The following is a 21232-nucleotide window of genomic DNA, read 5'->3' as shown; positions in this document are numbered from 1 at the left end:
AAAAAACCCTAACCTGCACGAATTAGTCTTCAGTCTAATCTCTCGTTGACAGACGTCTATCGAAGCATTTGAACAAATTACGCAAGACTTTAGTTCTGTGTTAAATGAGTTGACCTTCAGTCGAGTCAAATCATCTCTGTTGAATAACCACCACATAAGACAGATAAATACATCTGTAGAAAGAATATGGGTTTTGTTCATTATGGTATCCTACGTAGTCCACCAAGGATAGCATAAAACTTTGTTTCAGACGGAATTGGGTTGCTAGTAAGAATGCATCTATGTAGTTGCCTACAGATGTCCTAGGAGATTCATACCGAGCCTGTGTGCTATGAATAGCATGTTCTCTGAGGAGAGCTGGGCAGAGGTACTCTCTAATGAGGTCTGAGACAGGAAGGAAGGAATTGGAATGGCTACTGGAGGACAGGGGACAGGAGACACCGCATCTCCTTGAGAAGAAGTGATAGCTTGCCCTGGTCTTATGTAAATGTGTTGTCAATTAAATCAAATCAAACTTTATTTAAAGTGCATTCAAAATCGCAACACACTTTACATTAAAACAATCAAATGAATAGAGTTAAAGCGAACAGGTAGTATGAAGGATTAATAAAATAACACAACACGGAGGATGTTTAAAACAATTCCTGACTAAAAGACATGCTAAAAAGGTGGGGATATAAATGTGATTTAAAAAAAACTAAAATGGTACCTGACCCTCTTACCTGACAGGCTGTAACCAACTATAGTTGCCATGGAATGACAATGAAGAAACAAAGAGAGGCTGTGTTTGAGATGGTGATACATGATGCAAAGCCATCACTCTACGTACGGACAATTACAGACACTGACCGATCCCATGCAACAGGTTTAATTCAGGCACAGTGAGATTCAAAAGGAATATTTCACTACCTGATCTGAACGTGTCGTCTCTCCTCTCTCCTTAATAATTCTGAATCGCCTGAGGGTACCCAATACATTTTCTGCCAAACTGGCATCTTTTCTTCTGGAAATGTTTAAGCACTTTCTCGACCAGGGTGTCAAAGTCTGACAGAAGCAGTGTCTTTTAGACCAATGTAGCTTTTGTATCGAAACATTCAAATACCAGCTAAATGTCTTTCTTCTCTGTTGTGAAAGACATCTGCTTTGATATACATACTATTGGATTAGACAGGGTTTATTAACCAATGTCCAACACTCCCCTTTATATTTGGGACGTTCCTGAGCATCCTTAGATTCAGATGTGTTTGACAGGAGAAAATGAGACTATTTATTCTCTGTGCCTTTAAAATGTGGCGTCTGAGAAGTTCTTTTCCTTGAATCGTCTTTTGGACTTGTCACCCAAAGCACAGGAGGCTACCGAGGGGAGGACAGCTAATGGAAAGCATGTGTTTAAAGGGTTTCATACTATTCCATTATTCCGTTCCAGCCATTACGATGAGCTGTCCTACCCAGTTAAGGTGCCACCGCCCACACGTGCACCCAAAGCACAGTGCTTACAAACTAAGTTCACATTGATTTCCACTTTTAAGGAACATGCGCCAAGGATGACCAATATCTACTCTGTTCTTTGTCTTTTGTTCGTCTTCTCATCCTCTGGCGGTGAGTAGATCAATCCTAAACTGTAAAACTGTTCAGTGTACGTTCACTGTGAGCCGAAATGCAACAAATCATTATCTTGGTTGCAACTTAGAATTAGAACTCTGGGTGACTTCCAGAGCCTTACCAAGGTAATCTCTTCACCAAGACCAGTTCTAACAAGAATGTAGTGACAGGACAGTGGTCACAAAGTTCAGAATCCAATTGACACCCTGCCAAATCTCTAAAAGCACCCCTGGGGAGGACTGAATGGTAGGATCAATGAGACCACGGGGGGCCTTGCCTGGCCCGATTGCAGCCCTGTTAAACACCTTAGTTTAACGAGTGGTAAATGGCAGTGCCAACACCAGAAATGTGTCCTGAGTGACCTCACGTTGTGTGTTGGGACCACAGGGTATCAACCAGTTGATTGGCTCCCTTGGAGACCTCGAAAACTTCATGCCAATTTAAACACTCAATACTGTACTTAACTGAAAGCACGACCTGCATGTTCCTCTGTGATCTAAAATACAGGTGGTGCATTCAGTGATCTAAAATACAGGCGGTGCATTCAGTGATCTAAAATACAGGCGGTGCATTCAGTGATCTAAAATACAGGCGGTGCATTCAGTGATCTAAAATACAGGCGGTGCATTCAGTGATCTAAAATACAGGCGGTGCATTCAGTGATCTAAAATACAGGCGGTGCATTCAGTGATCTAAAATACAGGCGGTGCATTCAGTGATCTTGTCACGTCCTGACCTTAGTTCCTTTGTTATGTTTCTTGTTTACGTTGGTCAGGGCGTGAGTTGGGGTGGGCATTCTATGCGTTGTTCTAGTTTTGGTTTTCTATGTGTTTGGCCTGGTATGGTTCTCAATCAGAGGCAGCTGTCAATTGTTGTCTCTGATTGAGAACCATACTTAGGTAGCCTGTTTTTCCCATTTGATTTGTGGGTAGTTGTTTTCTGTTTTGTGTGTTTGCACCTGACAGGACTGTTTCGTTCACTCTCTTTGTTGTTTTGTTATTCAGTGTTCAGTTGATTTATTAAATATTAATATGGACACATACCACGCTGCGCATTGGTCCGATCTTGACTACTCTTCCTCAGATGACGAGGAGAACCGTTACAGATCTAAAATACAGGCGGTACATTCAGTGATCTAAAATATTATGGTGTTCTTTTAGAGGACAAGCAAATTACACATTTGGTGCACTTTAAAAAGATCTGCATAATCTTTTATTTTCTCTTACAAGGAGTAATAAGAGAGAGAAGATCAAACAGTCTGTCCACTGGCCAACATTAAAATGGACGGGATCCATTGATCTGAAAAGCACATTGTGTGATATCAATGAAACATACAGCTCATGTTCTTTCCTTTTCAGTATCATAATGTTCCCATTCTGTTTCTATTTTCAGTATCATAATGTTCTCATTCTATTTCTATTATCAGTCTCATAATGTTCCTATTCTGTTTCTATTTACTATTATTCAACCATGCTGGTCATTTATGAACATTTGAACATCTTGGCCACGTTCTGTTATAATCTCCACCCGGCACAGCCAGAAGAGGACTGGCCACCCCACATATGCTCTCTCTAATTCTCTCTTTCTTTCTCTCTCTCGGAGGACCTGAGCCCTAGGACCGTGCCCCAGGACTACCTGACACAATGCCCCAGTCCACCTGACTGTGCTGCTGCTCCAGTTTCAACTGTTCTGCCTTATTATTATTCGACCATGCTGGTCATTTATGAACATTTGAACATCTTGGCCACGTTCTGTTATAATCTCTACCCGGCACAGCCAGAAGAGGACTGGCCACCCCACATAGCCCGGTTCCTCTCTAGGTTTCTTCCTAGGTTCTGGCCTTTCTAGGGAGTTTTTCCTAGCCACCGTGCTTTTACACCTGCATTGTTTGCTGTTTGGGGTTTTAGGCTGGGTTTCTGTACAGCACTTTGAGATATCAGCTGATGTACGAAGGGCTATATAAATAAATTTGATTTGATTTGATATTTTCAGTGTCATAATGTTCCCATTCTGTTTCTATTATCAGTCTCATAATGTTCCCATTCTGTTTCTATTTTCAGTCTCATAATGTTCCCATTCTGTCTCTATTTTCAGTGTCATAATGTTCCCATTCTGTTTATATTATCAGTGTCATAATGTTCCCATTCTGTTTCTATTTTGAGTCTCATAATGTTCCCATTCTGTTTCTATTTTGAGTCTCATAATGTTCCCATTCTGTTTCTATTTTCAGTGTCATAATGTTCCCATTCTGTTTCTATTATCAGTGCTCATAATGTTCCCATTCTGTTTCTATTATCAGTCTCATAATGTTCCCATTCTGTTTCTATTTTCAGTCTCATAATGTTCCCATTCTGTTTCTATTATCAGTGTCATAATGTTCCCATTCTGTTTCTATTGTTGTGATGCAAAACACTAATGAAGTAGGACATGGACCTGACCAACATCCCTTCAGGGATGGAAACATTTTGTCTTTGAAAGGGTTCATAAAGGGTTCTCCGGCTGTCCAGTTTCCAGGACTACTTTTTATTCCAGGTAGAACCTTTTTGCCCAACAAAGGACCCTCAAAGATCCCTTTAGGAAACCTTTGGTGAAAAGGTTCTACCTGGAAGAGTGAACTAATGTGTTGGATCATCTACTTCATTACTATTAGCTTTTTGGACCAGAACCCCCAAAATAAGGCATGTGTGTTTTACTATCAATGCTATGTGATGCAAATCACCTGTGTTAAAGGTCATGCCTGTCTGTGAGTCCTCAGGAGTCACTGATACAACTTTTTTGTGATACATTTAGTTTTAGAACATTTTCAGACATAACAACATAAAACCCTAAAAGAACACCCCATCCACCACCCACTAACCTCCTCCCCTAAAGGTCCCAGTTTGCATATCATTGCATAGGTTAAATGAAAACAGCATAGTTTTAAAACAGAAATATGAAAATTGGCAAGAATGGACCAATAAATAATGCTTAAATGCACATAAAATAGTAACACATGCCAAACAACTGCAACAGTGATCACAGAAAAGTCAGAAACAAGATATTAGGACAGTGGACCTCAGTAGACCTCAGTAGACCCCATTTGATCGCAGTGGACCTCAGTAGACCTCAGTGGCCCTCAGTAGACCTCAGTAGACCCCATTGGATCGCAGTGGACCTCAGTAGACCTCAGTGGCCCTCAGTAGACCTCAGTAGACCTCAGTAGACTGCAGTGGACCTCAGTGGCCCTCAGTAGACCTCGGTAGACCTCGGTGGACCTCAGTAGACCTCAGTGGACCTCAGTAGACCTCAGTAGACCTCAGTAGACCTCAGTAGACCTCAGTAGACCTCAGTGGACCTCAGTGGTCCTCAGTAGACCTCAGTAGACCTCGGTAGACCTCGGTGGCCCTCAGTGGACATCAGTAGACCTCACTGGACTGCAGTCGACCTCAGTGGCCCTCAGTAGACCCCAGTGGCCCTCAGTAGACCTCAGTAGACCTCAGTGGCCCTCAGTAGACCTCAGTAGACCTCAGTGGCCCTCAGTAGACCTCAGTAGACCTACCTGGACTGCAGTCGACCTCAGTGGCCCTCAGTAGACCCCAGTGGCCCTCAGTAGACCTCAGTAGACCTCAGTGGCCCTCAGTAGACCTCAGTAGACCTCAGTAGACCTCAGTGGCCCTCAGTGGACATCAGTAGACCTCAGTGGCCCTCAGTAGACCTCAGTAGACCTCAGTGGACCTCAGTAGACCTCCGTGGACCTCAGTAGACCTCAGTAGACCTCAGTAGACCTCCGTGGACCTCAGTAGACCTCAGTAGACCTCCGTGGACCTCAGTAGACCTCAGTAGACCTCAGTGGACCTCAGTAGACCTCAGTGGACCTCAGTAGACCTCAGTAGACCTCCGTGGACCTCAGTAGACCTCAGTAGACCTCCGTGGACCTCAGTAGACCTCAGTAGACCTCAGTGGACCTCAGTGGACCTCAGTGGACCTCGGTGGACCTCAGTAGACCTCAGTAGACCTCCGTGGACCTCAGTAGACCTCAGTAGACCTCAGTAGACCTCCGTGGACCTCAGTAGACCTCCGTGGACCTCAGTAGACCTCAGTAGACCTCTGTGGACCTCAGTAGACCTCAGTAGACCTCAGTGGACCTCAGTGGACCTCAGTAGACCTCGGTGGACCTCAGTGGACCTCAGAGCAATGAGTTCTGATGTCTTAGAACTTCCATCTGTCCATGTCAGCAGTGTGGAGGCCTTGGCCTTGTTCATCCTAGCGGTGGACAACTCTAACATCACAATGTCCTGAAACTGTCTGTGTCAGTGTAGCACAAAACACTCATGTGGAGGAATTCCCAGCTAGGACAGCCAACAATGATTTGATGTTGTTTGTCCACCAGGCCAATTTGGAATCATCATTAAGCAACAATACTACAGGGTGCTGGAGTATGTCTCATTCCAGCATGTCTGTTAATAAAGATGGAACTTTTCCACAGAATACGAACCTACTGATACAACTTAAACACACAGAGACCAGAAGAAAGGTTGAAAACGCTCCAAATCAATGGCAGTGACTCGATAGCTTTCCTATCAAATGGTTTCTAATTGACTTAGCCTTTACAGCAGATCGATAACGAACTGAGTCCATCTGTTTGACAATGCTATTTGATTCAATCGAGTCACTAAAACATTGGGCAGTGTTCAAAATGCTCTCAATATTCAATCTAGGACATGTAGCCAGATGTAACAGAGGTGGTTTGTACTACACTGACGTGGCGTGTAACCTTGCCTGAGACCTGAAGACTTCTGTTAGCTGCCCAAGAGAATGTCCATGCTGGCAGGCTTCAGCTCAGAGTAACATGGTTGTGTGGTGCGCTGGAATGCTTCAGCTCAGGGTAACATAGCTGTGTGGTGCACTGGTAGGCTTCAGCTCAGGGTAACATAGCTGTGTGGTGCGCTGGTAGGCTTCAGCTCAGGGTAACATAGCTGTGTGGTGCGCTGGAAGGCTTCAGCTCAGAGTAACATAGCTGTGTGGTGCGCTGGTAGTTATGTGGTGCGCTGGTAGGCTTCAGCTCAGGGTAACATAGCTGTGTGGTGTGCTGGAAGGCTTCAGCTCAGAGTAACATAGCTGTGTGGTGCGCTGGTAGTTATGTGGTGCGCTGGTAGGCTTCAGCTCAGGGTAACATAGCTGTGTGGTGCGCTGGAAGGCTTCAGCTCAGAGTAACATAGCTGTGTGGTGCGCTTGAAATCCGGTTTTGAACACAGTCAGTCACAAAAAAAAAGAGATCTGAAGAGATGTGTTGTATTACAGTGATAAAAGGGCTACATGAGGTCTTATCATTGAAATAACATAGATGATGTGATAATCAATCTGATCAAGGTCCTGGCATATTGCCAAGTCTTGCTTCATTATCCTGTATCGACATCCCCCACCAGATGGCTCTACAAGACCAACTATGTTTGGTTGGTTCCTTTGTTAGGGGTTATACGCTACTATTCCATAACACAAGGCTCTCCAACCCTGTTCCTGGAGAGATACCCTCCTGTAGGTTATAACTCCATCCCTGTTCCTGGAGAGATACCCTTCTGTAGGTTTTAACTCCATCCCTGTTCCTGGAGAGATACCCTCCTGTAGGTTTTAACTCCAACCCTGTTCCTGGAGAGATACCCTCCTGTAGGTTTTAACTCCATCCCTGTTCCTGGAGAGCTAACCTCCTGTAGGTTTTAACTCCATCCCTGTTCCTGGAGAGATACCCTCCTGTAGGTTATAACTCCAACCCTGTTCCTGGAGAGATACCCTCCTGTAGATTTTAACTCCAACCCTGTTCCCAGAGAGCTAACCTCCTGTAGGTTTTAACTGCAACCCTGTTCCCAGAGAGCTGACCTCCTGTAGGTTTTAACTCCAAGCCTGTTGCTGGAGAGAAACCTACAAGAGGGTATTCGCTCCAACCCCAGTTGAAACTAACCTGATTCAGCTTATCAATCCGATAATTAGCTGAGTGAAAACATCTCCAGGAACAGGGTTGGAGAACCCTGCCATAACAGCATCATAAGAGATGTTCACACCCCCATCCCCTCCAGCTCGGGGTCCAATCGCCAGTAGAAAGAAATAAAGGCAAATATTTTATGCACTTATTATACTAGTACGCTCTCAAACATATGGGTACGGTTAGGGTTCGGTATTGTTCCCTTGGGTACAAAAAGGTCAAAAGTACACAAAGTATCTTCAGAGGTAAACATACTGTACTGTTCAGTACCTTTTAGGGTACATGTGCAGATAATCTAGTATAATGGTACATTTCTATACACAATATTTTGAATATAAGGTACAATCTTCACTGCGTTTTTTTCATGTTTGTGTGGGCAATGTAGCTGAGGGGGCTCATTAGCATATTGTATGGCCGTGGTTTCCACAGTGTTGTATTTGTGCCACCCGTTAATGGAAGTTTTGTACCAGTTTAGGTGGTCTGTGGTTATGTTCAGGTTGATCACTATTATTGTCCATCGGAAGTTCTAACGTCTTTGTAAAGGATTATGTAAAAGTATGTGACAACAAAGAGGTCTTGCTAATATTCATTGTTGTTGAATCAACATTATTTTACATTACATATTGTAAATGCAGAGAGGTTTAGAACGTCTAACGTCTTTCTTTTTGCAACTTAAAGGAACAAATGTCTTTGTCATTGAGGTGGTACCTTAAGACAGCAAATGTGTATGTTTTTAATGGTACAATTTTGCCACTTGAAAGGAACAAAGGGCTTTGTCACCAGAGTGGTACCCCAATGCAAATTTGTATAATTTCTGTAATATGAAGTTGGTTCCCCCTTTGCTGCTATAACAGCTTCCACTCTTCTGGGAAGTCTTTCCACTAGATGTTGGAACATTGCTGCGGGGACTTGCTTCCATTCTGCCACAAGAGCATTAGTGAGGTTGGGCACTGATGTTGGAAGATTAGGCCTGGCTCGCAGTCAGAGTTCCAATTCATCCCAAAGGTGTTCAATGGGGTTGAGGTCAGAGCTCTGTGCAGGCCAGTCATCTCGACAAACCATTTCTATATGGACCTCGCTTTGTGCATGGGGGCATTGTCATGCTGAAATCCCCAAATTGTTGCCAAAACGTTGGAAGCACAGAATGATCTAGAATGTAATTGTATGCTGTAGCATTAAGATTTCCCTTCACTGGAACTAAGGGGCCTAGCCCGAACCATGAAAAACAGCCCAAGACAATTATTCTTCCTCCACCAAACTTTACAGTTGGCACTATGCATTCGGGCAGGTAGCGTTGTCTTGGCATCCACCAAACCCAGATTTGTCCGTCGGACTGCCAGATGGCGTGATTCATCACTCCAGAAAACGCATATCCACTGCTCCAGAGTGACAGCATGGTTTACACCACTCCAACCGACACTTGGCATTGCGTATGGTGATCTTAGGCTTGTGTGTGGCTGCTCGGCCATGGAAACACATTTCATGAAGCTCCCAACTAACAGTTATTGTGCTGACATTGCTTCCGGAGGCAGTTTGGAACTCATTAGTGAGTGTTGCAATCGAGGACAAACTATTTTTACGCACTACACGCTTCAGCACTTGGCGGTCCTGTTCTGTGAGCTTCTGCGGTCTACCACTTCACGGCTGAGCCATTGTTGCTCCTAGACCTTTCCACTTCACAATAGCAGCACTTACAGTTGACTGGGGCAACTCTAGAAGGGCAAACATTTTGCGAATTGACTTGTTGTAAAGGTGGCATCCTACGACGGTGCCAAGTTGAAAGTCACTGAGCTCTTCAGTAAGGCCATTCTACTGCCAATATTTGTCTATGGAGATTGCATGGCTGTGTGAGCTGAATACAACAGGTGTAGTAGACCTTACAGTGAGATGCTTACTTACAGACTCTAACCAATAGTGCAAAAAGGTATTAGGTGAACAATAGGTAAGTAAAGAAATAAAAACAACAGTAAAAAGACAGTGAAAAACTGTAGCGAGACTATTTACAGTAACGAGGCTATAAAAGTAGCAAGGCTTTCACACAGACACCAGTTAGTCAGGCTGATTGAGGTAGTATGTACATGTAGATATGGTTAAAGTTACTGTGCGTATATGATGAACAGAGAGTATCAGTAGCGTAAAAGAGGGGTTGTGGGGGCACACAATGCAAATAGTCCGGGTAGCCATTTCATTACCTGTTCAGTAGTCTTATGGCTTGGGGGTAAAAACTGTTGAGAAGCCTTTTTGTCCTAGACTTGGCACTCCGGTAGCACTTGCCATGCATTTGTAGAGAGAACAGTCTATGACTTGGGTGGCTGGGGTCTTTTTAGGGCCTTCCTCTGACACCACCTGGTATAGAGGTCCTGGATGGCAGGCAGCTTTGCCCCAGTGATTTACTGGGCCTTACGCATTACCCTCTGTAGTGCCTTGCGGTCGGAGGCCGAGTAATTGCCATACCAGGCAGTGATGCTCTCAGTGTTGCAGCTGTAGAACCTTTTGAGGATCTCAGGACTGATGCCAAATCTTTTTAGTTTCCTGAGGGGGAATAGGCTTTGTCCTGCCCTCTTCACGACTGTCTTGGTGTGTTTGGACCATTCTAGTTTGTTGGTGATGTGGACACCGAGGAACTTGAAGCTCTCAACCTGCTCCACTACAGCCTCATCGATGAGAATGGGGGCGTACTCGGTCCTCCTTTTCCTGTAGTCTACAATCATCTCCTTAGTCTTGGTTACGTTGAGGGATAGGTTGTTATTCTGGCACCACCCGGCCAGGTCTCTGACCTCCCTATAGGCTGTCTCGTCGTTATCGGTGATCAGGCCAACACTGTCGTGTTGTCTGCAAACTTAATGACGGTTTTGGAGTTGTGCCTGGCCAGGCAGACGTGGGTGAACAGGGAGTACAGGAGGGAACTGAACATGCACCACTGGGGAGCTCCAGTGTTTAGGATCAGCGTGGCTTAGTGATGAGCTTTGAGGGTACTATGGTGTTGAACGCTGAGCTGTAGTCAATGAATAGCATTCTCACATAAGTGTCCCTTTTGTCCAGGTGGGAAAGGGCAGTGTAGAGTGCAATAGAGATGGCATCATCTGTGGATCTGTTTGGGCGGTATGCAAATTGGAGCGGGTCTAGGGTTTCTGGGATAATGGTGTTGATGTGTAAAGTGTTGGTCCCATGTTCATGAGCTGAAATAAAAAAAATCCTATACATTTTCCATATACACAAAAAGCTTATTTCTCTCAAATTTTGTGCACAAATTTGTTTTCAAGTATGTTAGTGAGCATTTTTCCTTTGCCAAGATAATCCATCCACCTGACAGGTGTGGAATATCAAGAAGCTGATCAAACAGCATGCTCATTACAAAGGTGTACCTTGTGCAGGGGACAATAAAATTACACTTTAATAAAGCCCCTTTGTGGGGAAAAAAATGATTCTGATTGGCTGGGCCTGGTTTCCCAGTGGATGGGCCTGGCTGCCAAGTGAGTGAGCCTATGCCCCCTGCCCATGGCTGCCCCCATGCTCAGTCATGTGAAATCCATAGATTAGGGCCTAATGAATTCATTTCAATTGACTGATTTCCTTATATGAACTATAACTCATGTTAAAAATGTTTGAAATTGTTACATGTTGCCTTCATATTTTTGTTCAGAAAACTGTAATTAGTTTGTAATGCAATTCGATACATCTTTATTTGAGAGTGTACAGCACAGTGAGGACTTCAGGAGCTATACAACAAGAGGCATGGCGCAGCAACACTTAGAGTAAAGCAAATCTCACACGTATGACAAATTATAGTATTAGTAAGAAATTACATTGGGTGTGCATCCCAAATGGCAACCTTTTCCCCCTATATAGAACCCCATGAGCCCTGGTCAAAAGTAGTGCACTATATAGGGAATAGGGTGCCTTTTGTGATGCATACCAGATATTCCCCAGCAACACTTGATGCAAACATGACATGGCAACTTGGGAATGTAGGTTATCTGACCACCAGGGTTAGTGTGTTTGATTTAGATAGTGGAAATGCACTACAGGATTGTTTTTTATGGTTCACTACACAACAGATAAAGCCTCTCTGCATTCTTGCACACTTTGAATCCATGGCAAATGTCTTGTGAAGGTTAGGGTCAGTTTACTTTGTGCAAAAGGAAACTTTACTTTGTACAAATAACTCATTTTGCAGACAGAAATACATCAAAGGAGTATCAAACATTCAAAGAAACGGTGAAACCCCAATCAAACAAATAGGTCAGATTTACAATTGAGCTGTTAAAGTTTTGTTTGTATGTTTTTAATCTATTCACAGTTTTGCAATGGACTCAAATGACTTCAAAGGACTTCTTGATGGTAACACATTAAATACATTTGATAGAAATGGCTGTTGGCTAAAGGTATGTTTGGCTGTGGTTTTATTGGAATGTACAAACTGTCTTTGTGTTCATAACCCCCAAGGTTGTTCTATTATATAGGGAGGTTGTGTCCATATTATTGAGAAGTCCTATGACTAAGTATATTGATACAAGGATTTCTGACAAAGAGTCGTTTTATTCATCTGTCAGGTTAGTTTCTGTTTGTGTGATGAAAGTGATGAATAAGTAACTCAATGCCGGTAATCACAATATAAATGTTCTTTATGGTCACATGATGTGTCCTAGGAAACGGTATAAATGGAGCTCCCAGGTGAATCCAGAACCTACGTCCTCTGAGTGGTAAGTCAACGATGGAGGTCCTGGAAGACTTGGCCATTCTAGCAGACTAAAACTACATTGTTGGATGGTTCAATTATACTTTATTTTATTTGTAATTCCGAGTAACACTTTATGTGAATTGGTTTCTAGATGTTTAACTATATACAGTATCACTCCATTGTCCACTAACGACCCACTACTAACTCTAAACCTCTTCTCAGGTGTGTTTTGGATCTGAATGATGGTGTTCTTAACGATGTCCTCAGGGGCTCTGCTGCTGTTCCTGTTCATACAGGACACCACTGGTCATAGCTCAGGTAACAGGGTTGATGGTCTTGGTCATTATGTGTTTCAGATCCTTGTGTTTAAGATCTGGGCAGAGTTACATTTTCATCATAGTAGTTGACATTTTTCCTGAAGGTCTTGTAAGTCATACATAATTATGGTACATGACACTGTGGCTAGTAGCCAATGCTTCATCAGAAACTCAATTCTTTCAGTTCGGTCAGATGTCAATGCCACCTCTCCAACACAGATGTCGACACCACCGCTCACCCCCCCACCCGGCGTCGCAGACCGTATGTTTTCAACAATGACATCCGAAACAACAACATCAGCATTAGCCAATAGTCAAGTCAGATTGGTCAATGGTCCTAACTCCTGCTCTGGGAGAGTGGAGGTCTACCACAGCGGTCACTGGGGGCGGTGTGTGACGACTTGTGGGACTTGAGTGACGCCCAGGTGGTGTGTAGACAGCTGGGCTGTGGAAGAGTTCTGTCTGCACCACGTGAAGCCCACTTCGGACAGGGGAACGGGACAATCTGGCTGGATGACGTTAGATGTACAGGCAGCGAGTCTAATCTCTTAAGGTGCAGTCACAATGGGTTTGGATTACACAACTGTGGACATCACGAAGACGCTGGTGTCATCTGCTCAGGTAGGAGTATCGTTTTTTAAGCTTCTTTATCAACTTTACTCTTTTTTCTAATCAACAACCTTAGTAAAGGCTTTATGGATACAGTTAGATCACCATCCTGGTGTATTATGGTTTAAACCCCACAACAACTTATTTCACAGCCATAAATACTTCAAGACATGCAAGCACACATTTTTCTTGTTAATGTATTCATTTTCCTCATTATTTATGTCTGTTTTATTTGAACCCAACCTCCACTTCTCCTCATCCCTTCATAACCCAACCTCCACTTCTCCCACCTCCACTTCTCCTCATCCCTTCATAACCCAACCTCCACTTCTCCTCATCCCTTCATAACCCAACCTCCACTTCTCCCACCTCCACTTCTCCTCATCCCTTTATAACCCAACCTCCACTTCTCCTCATCCCTTCATAACCCAACCTCCACTTCTCCTCATCCCTTCATAACCCAACCTCCACTTCTCCCACCTCCACTTCTCCTCATCCCTTTATAACCCAACCTCCACTTCTCCTCATCCCTTCATAACCCAACCTCCACTTCTCCTCATCCCTTCATAACCCAACCTCCACTTCTCCTCATCCCTTCATAACCCAACCTCCACTTCTCCTCATCCCTTCATAACCCAACCTCCACTTCTCCTCATCCCTTTATAACCCAACCTCCACTTCTCCTCATCCCTTCATAACCCAACCTCCACTTCTCCTCATCCCTTCATAACCCAACCTCCACTTCTCCCACCTCCACTTCTCCTCATCCCTTCATAACCCAACCTCCACTTCTCCCCATCCCTTTAAAACCCAACCTCCACTTCTCACATTTACATTACATTTACATTTAAGTCATTTAGCAGACGCTCTTATCCAGAGCGACTTACAAATTGGTGCATACACCTTATGACAACCAGTGGAACAGCCACTTGCATCTAAATCTTGTTGGGGGAGAAGGGGGGTGAGAAGGATTACTTACCCTTACTTACCCTATCCTAGGTATTCCTTGAAGAGGTGGGGTTTCAGGTGTCTCCTCATCCCTTTATAACCCAACCTCCACTTCTCCCACCTCCACTTCTCCTCATCCCTTTATAACCCAACCTCCACTTCTCCCCATCCCTTTAAAACCCAACCTCCACTTCTCCTCATCCCTTTATAACCCAACCTCCACTTCTCCCACCTCCACTTCTCCTCATCCCTTTACAACCCAACCTCCACTTCTCCCATCCCTTTATAACCCAACCTCCACTTCTCCCCATCCCTTTACAACCCAACCTCCACTTCTCCTCATCCCTTCATAACCCAACCTCCACTTCTCCCCATCCCTTTAAAACCCAACCTCCACTTCTCCTCATCCCTTTATAACCCAACCTCCACTTCTCCCACCTCCACTTCTCCTCATCCCTTTACAACCCAACCTCCACTTCTCCCATCCCTTTATAACCCAACCTCCACTTCTCCCCATCCCTTTACAACCCAACCTCCACTTCTCCCATCCCTTTATAACCCAACCTCCACTTCTCCCCATCCCTTTATAACCCAACCTCCACTTCTCCCACCTCCACTTCTCCTCATCCCTTTACAACCCAACCTCCACTTCTCCCATCCCTTTATAACCCAACCTCCACTTCTCCCCATCCCTTTACAACCCAACCTCCACTTCTAATAATCCCTTCATAACCCAACCTCCACTTCTCCCCATCCCTTTATAACCCAACCTCCACTTCTCCCCATCCCTTTATAACCCAACCTCCACTTCTCCCACCTCCACTTCTCCTCATCCCTTTACAACCCAACCTCCACTTCTCCCATCCCTTTATAACCCAACCTCCACTTCTCCCCATCCCTTTACAACCCAACCTCCACTTCTCCCATCCCTTTATAACCCAACCTCCACTTCTCCCCATCCCTTTACAACCCAACCTCCACTTCTCCCCAACCCTTTACAACCCAACCTCCACTAGGGACTTTAGTATTTAAAAATAGTGTAAAGTAAGTTTGAACTGAAATCCTGTCTTTATCTCTGTCAGGTGGCAGCACCACCACAGCAGCACCACCGATCTCCTGGAACACCACAACAGGAACAGCCCGACCAACCAACCAAACAACCACATTGGCAGGTAACTCCACAGAACCAATAACAAGTTGGCAAGATCCTTGTAAAGTACACCCAGACTCATGCGCTGTCCGAATACCTATAATAGCGTACTACATACTTAAACTGCATACTATGAACTCATCGTTGCATACTATTTAACACGTACCGTTTAGTAAGAAGTATGCAGTATGCCACGGCCGCAACGCAGTAGAGGCTCCTGATTGGCTCCATAAATGGGGCAGGGCTGAGTGCAGGTGAATTTTTCCAAATTCAACAGACATGTATCGCATTAACCAGCATGATAATACCTAATTTCCAATTGGATTCATTTCTCTAAACTCAGAATAGAATAGGAATGGAGTTATAGGCCTACTCAGGCTGGTTATAGGCAGACTATCACATTCGACCAATACCATAGCCCATATACAGTGGGGCAAAAAAGTATTTAGTCAGCCACCAATTGTGCAAGTTCTCCCACTTAAAAAGATGAGAGAGGCCTGTAATTTTCATCATAGGTACACTTCAACTATGACAGACAAAATGAGAAAAAAATCCAGAAAATCACATTGTAGGATTTTTAATGAATTTATTTGCAAATTATGGTGGAAAATAAGTGTTTTGTCACCTACAAACAAGCAAGATTTCTGGCTCTCACAGACCTGTTACTTCTTCTTTAAGAGGCTCCTCTGTCCTCCACTTGTTACCTGTATTAATGGCACCTGTTTGAACTTGTTATCAGTATAAAATACACCTGTCCACAACCTCAAACAGTCACACTCCAAACTCCACTATGGCCCAGACCAAAGAGCTGTCAAAGGACACCAGAAACAAAATTGTAGACCTGCACCAGGCTGGGAAGACTGAATCTGCAATAGGTGATTTTCTGGATTTTTTTTCTCATTTTGTCTGTCATAGTTGAAGTGTTCCTATGATGAAAATTACAGGCCTCTCTCATCTTTTTAAGTGGGAGAACTTGCACAATTGGTGGCTGACTAAATACTTTTTTGCCCCACTGTATGAGACTGTAGATTTGCTTAATCCGGAAATGGTGTTCCTTAAGTATTCGGGCTATGATTGATAAGCTTACTATGATGTTATGGAAGATGGCAGGGTTTTTAATAATCTGTTGTAGGATTTCCCGCAGTCTTTTGGCATTCTTTTTCAACCACCATTTGCACAATGGCAGCCTGCTATTCTTCTGTAAATAAACACATTCTACCACCACGTGGTGGTTGTCTTTCAGTTCTACAAACACAAAATAGCATCCAGTACAGTAAACACTACATTAATACAGTATACAAGATAAACAGTACAGTTAACACTACATTAATACAGTATACAAGATAAACAGTACAGTAAACACTACATTAATACAGTATACAAGATAAACATGTTACAAAAGTGTAGCTCCATCAGGAACTGAGGCCTGGTCCCAAACGTCTCAAGAAGCTTTCTCTCCTCGTCTCCTTAACGTTATGGTTCCTGTTGTCTGGGAAACAACAGGAAGCTGCGGTGAAAGGTGGGATAAATAATCAAAAATACTGAGTACTCACCTGTAGCCTTTTTATCCATACCAAAAGTCTGATTGCAAAGTGAACATTTACGCAATTAGTGTTTGCACATGTGAAAAGAGACAGTGATCAATTGGTAATTGAGCTCAGCTTGTTGAAGAGTGTTGCTTTCCATTTGCACACAAGAGATCTTAGTTGTGAAGGTTGTTCCAAAGGTAGAGAATTGTGTGTTGTGTTTTGACAAATGTTTCTTTTAGAATTGCAATCTGAGTGTAAAGCAAAACATGTGCCAGTAGTTTGCAGTTTGGGTCGTTGTGCCTCACGGGCCAGTTTATTCTTAAAACAAATGATGGGGGTCCTTGGGTCACCGGTTTGCCTGGGCAGGTGGCCCTGGGTCGTCGGTTTGCCTGGGCAGGTGTCCCTGGGTCACCGGTTTGCCTGGGCAGGTGTCCCTGGGTCCCCGGTTTGCCTGGGCAGGTGTCACCGGTTTGCCTGGGCAGGTGTCACCGGTTTGCCTGGGCAGGTGTCCCTGGGCCAGAAAACCCCTTACATAGATAATCTATTATTCAGTTTCTGCAGTTCAGAAAATAGCTACATAATGTTATCTAGTTAAGCAAAACAACAGGGAGTACTGTCATTTGTCATCAGGAGCTGAGGCCTGGCCCCAAAAGTCTCAAGAAGCTTTCTCTCCTCGTCTCCTTAACGTTATGGTTCCTGTTGTCTGGGAAACAACAGGAAGCTGCGGTGAAAGGTGGGATAAGTTCCTCTTCTTTTCTTCTTCCTCCCAGGGGCTAGGTCACAGTGGGTGGAGGTGGAACCAGAAGTGATATCATATCCTGGCCAGACGGTTAACCTGCGGTGTGCCTTCATAGGAACGCAGGTCATACAGCTCACACAGGTCAGTCACACAGGAAGTTGCGTGGACTAATATGTATATTGTTACAATATGCTGAGAAAAATATACTTTGTCCTTGATCATCCAAATTCCAACATGGATGAAGTCAGATAGTATTTGACTAAAAATGTTTTTACCTACAGTATAATAGTTCAGGTAGTAGTAAATGTTTAACCTATAATAGTTCAGGTAGTAGTAAATGTAATGTATAATAGTTCAGGTAGTAGTAAATGTTTAACCTATAATAGTTCAGGTAGTAGTAAATGTAATGTATAATAGTTCAGGTAGTAGTAAATGTTTAACCTATAATAGTTCAGGTAGTAGTAAATGTAATGTATAATAGTTCAGGTAGTAGTAAATGTAATGTATAATAGTTCAGGTAGTAGTAAATGTTTAACCTATAATAGTTCAGGTAGTAGTAAATGTTTAACCTATAATAGTTCAGGTAGTAGTAAATGTAATGTATAATAGTTCAGGTAGTAGTAAATGTAATGTATAATAGTTCAGGTAGTAGTAAATGTTTAACCTATAATAGTTCAGGTAGTAGTAAATGTAATGTATAATAGTTCAGGTAGTAGTAAATGTAATGTATAATAGTTCAGGTAGTAGTAAATGTTTAACCTATAATAGTTCAGGTAGTAGTAAATGTTTAACCTATAATAGTTCAGGTAGTAGTAAATGTAATGTATAATAGTTCAGGTAGTAGTAAATGTAATGTATAATAGTTCAGGTAGTAGTAAATGTTTAACCTATAATAGTTCAGGTAGTAGTAAATGTAATGTATAATAGTTCAGGTAGTAGTAAAAATGTAATGTATAATAGTTCAGGTAGTAGTAAATGTTTAACCTATAATAGTTCAGGTAGTAGTAAATGTTTAACCTATAATAGTTCAGGTAGTAGTAAATGTAATGTATAATAGTTCAGGTAGTAGTAAATGTAATGTATAATAGTTCAGGTAGTAGTAAATGTTTAACCTATAATAGTTCAGGTAGTAGTAAATGTTTAACCTATAAATGTAATTCAGGTAGTAGTAAAAATGTAATGTATAATAGTTCAGGTAGTAGTAAATGTAATGTATAATAGTTCAGGTAGTAGTAAATGTAATGTATAATAGTTCAGGTAGTAGTAAATGTAATGTATAATAGTTCAGGTAGTAGTAAATGTAACCTATAATAGTTCAGGTAGTAGTATAATAGTTCAGGTAGTAGTAAATGTAACCTATAATAGTTCAGGTAGTAGTAAATGTAATGTATAATAGTTCAGGTAGTAGTAAATGTAATGTATAATAGTTCAGGTAGTAGTAAATGTAATGTATAATAGTTCAGGTAGTAGTAAATGTTTAACCTATAATAGTTCAGGTAGTAGTAAATAAATAGTTCAGGTAGTAGTGTATAATAGTTCAGGTAGTAGTAAATGTAATGTATAATAGTTCAGGTAGTAGTAAATGTTTAACCTATAATAGTTCAGGTAGTAGTAAATGTTTAACCTATAATAGTTCAGGTAGTAGTAAATGTAATGTATAATAGTTCAGGTAGTAGTAAATGTAATGTATAATAGTTCAGGTAGTAGTAAATGTTTAACCTATAATAGTTCAGGTAGTAGTAAATGTAATGTATAATAGTTCAGGTAGTAGTAAATGTAATGTATAATAGTTCAGGTAGTAGTAAATGTTTAACCTATAATAGTTCAGGTAGTAGTAAATGTAATGTATAATAGTTCAGGTAGTAGTAAATGTTTAACCTATAATAGTTCAGGTAGTAGTAAATGTTTAACCTATAATAGTTCAGGTAGTAGTAAATGTAATGTAACCTATAATAGTTCAGTTCAGGTAGTAGTAAATGTTTTCAGGTAGTAGTAAATGTAATGTATAATAGTTCAGGTAGTAGTAAATGTAATGTATAATAGTTCAGGTAGTAGTAAATGTTTAACCTATAATAGTTCAGGTAGTAGTAAATGTAATGTATAATAGTTCAGGTAGTAGTAAATGTAATGTATAATAGTTCAGGTAGTAGTAAATGTTTAACCTATAATAGTTCAGGTAGTAGTAAATCAGGTAGTAGTAAATGTAATAGTATAATAAATGTTCAGGTAGTAGTAAATGTAATGTATAATAGTTCAGGTAGTAGTAAATGTTTAACCTATAATAGTTCAGGTAGTAGTAAATGTAACCTATAATAGTTCAGGTAGTAGTAAATGTAATGTATAATAGTTCAGGTAGTAGTAAATGTTTAACCTATAATAGTTCAGGTAGTAGTAAATGTTTAACCTATATAGTTCAGGTAGTAGTAAATGTAATGTATAATAGTTCAGGTAGTAGTAAATGTTCAGGTAGTAGTAAATGTAATGTATAATAGTTCAGGTAGTAGTAAATGTAATGTATAATAGTTCAGGTAGTAGTAAATGTAATGTATAATAGTTCAGGTAGTAGTAAATGTTTAACCTATAATAGTTCAGGTAGTAGTAAATGTTTAACCTATAATAGTTCAGGTAGTAGTAAATGTAATGTATAATAGTTCAGGTAGTAGTAAATGTAACCTATAATAGTTCAGGTAGTAGTAAATGTAATGTATAATAGTTCAGGTAGTAGTAAATGTAATGTATAATAGTTCAGGTAGTAGTAAATGTAATGTATAATAGTTCAGGTAGTAGTAAATGTAATGTATAATAGTTCAGGTAGTAGTAAATGTTTAACCTATAATAGTTCAGGTAGTAGTAAATGTTTAACCTATAATAGTTCAGGTAGTAGTAAATGTAATGTATAATAGTTCAGGTAGTAGTAAATGTAATGTATAATAGTTCAGGTAGTAGTAAATGTTTAACCTATAATAGTTCAGGTAGTAGTAAATGTTTAACCTATAATAGTTCAGGTAGTAGTAAATGTTTAACCTATAATAGTTCAGGTAGTAGTAAATGTAAAATGTATAATAGTTCAGGTAGTAGTAAATGTAATGTATAATAGTTCAGGTAGTAGTAAATGTTTAACCTATAATAGTTCAGGTAGTAGTAAATGTTTAACCTATAATAGTTCAGGTAGTAGTAAATGTATAATGTATAAAATGTAGTTCAGGTAGTAGTAAATGTTTAACCTATAATAGTTCAGGTAGTAACCTATAATAGTAATGTATAATAGTTCAGGTAGTAGTAAATGTAATGTATAATAGTTCAGGTAGTAGTAAATGTTTAACCTATAATAGTTCAGGTAGTAGTAAATGTTTAATGTATAATAGTTCAGGTAGTAGTAAATAATAGTTCAGGTAGTAGTAAATGTAATGTATAATAGTTCAGGTAGTAGTAAATGTAATGTATAATAGTTCAGGTAGTAGTAAATGTTTAACCTATAATAGTTCAGGTAGTAGTAAATGTTTAACCTTCAGGTAATAATGTATAATAGTTCAGGTAGTAGTAAATGTAATGTATAAGGTAGTAGTAAATGTTTAACCTCAATAGTTCAGGTAGTAGTAGTAAATAGTTCAGGTAGTAGTAAATGTAACCTATAATAGTTCAGGTAGTAGTAAATGTTTAACCTATAATAGTTCAGGTAGTAGTAAATGTAATGTATAATA

At 41.2% G+C, this 21232-nt stretch overlaps 1 protein-coding gene across 3 annotated transcripts in view; it reads left to right on the top strand.

Annotated features, from left to right (window-relative positions):
• The first annotated feature begins 11726 nt into the window (after positions 1-11726).
• LOC118375501 (uromodulin-like) overlaps positions 11727-21232 on the top strand; it is a 34265-nt gene continuing 24759 nt past the window's right edge. Inside the window, exons 1-6 of one of the 3 annotated variants that reach the window (XM_052513409.1) lie at positions 11727-11800; positions 12208-12261; positions 12462-12557; positions 12741-13177; positions 15196-15285; positions 17563-17672. The gene's annotated coding sequence lies outside the window, so the exon portion shown is untranslated. Of the gene's footprint in view, positions 11944-12207; positions 12262-12309; positions 12329-12461; positions 12558-12740; positions 13178-15195; positions 15286-17562; positions 17673-21232 lie in introns of those variants that run through there. The other 2 variants (XM_052513408.1, XM_052513410.1) reach the window with 2 other exon arrangements.

The sequence above is a fragment of the Oncorhynchus keta genome, unplaced genomic scaffold (assembly GCF_023373465.1).
Source record: "Oncorhynchus keta strain PuntledgeMale-10-30-2019 unplaced genomic scaffold, Oket_V2 Un_scaffold_10655_pilon_pilon, whole genome shotgun sequence".
Classification (NCBI taxonomy): domain Eukaryota; kingdom Metazoa; phylum Chordata; class Actinopteri; order Salmoniformes; family Salmonidae; genus Oncorhynchus; species Oncorhynchus keta.
Note: the sequence above shows the minus strand (reverse complement) of the source record. Positions and strands in the feature narration are given on the sequence as shown.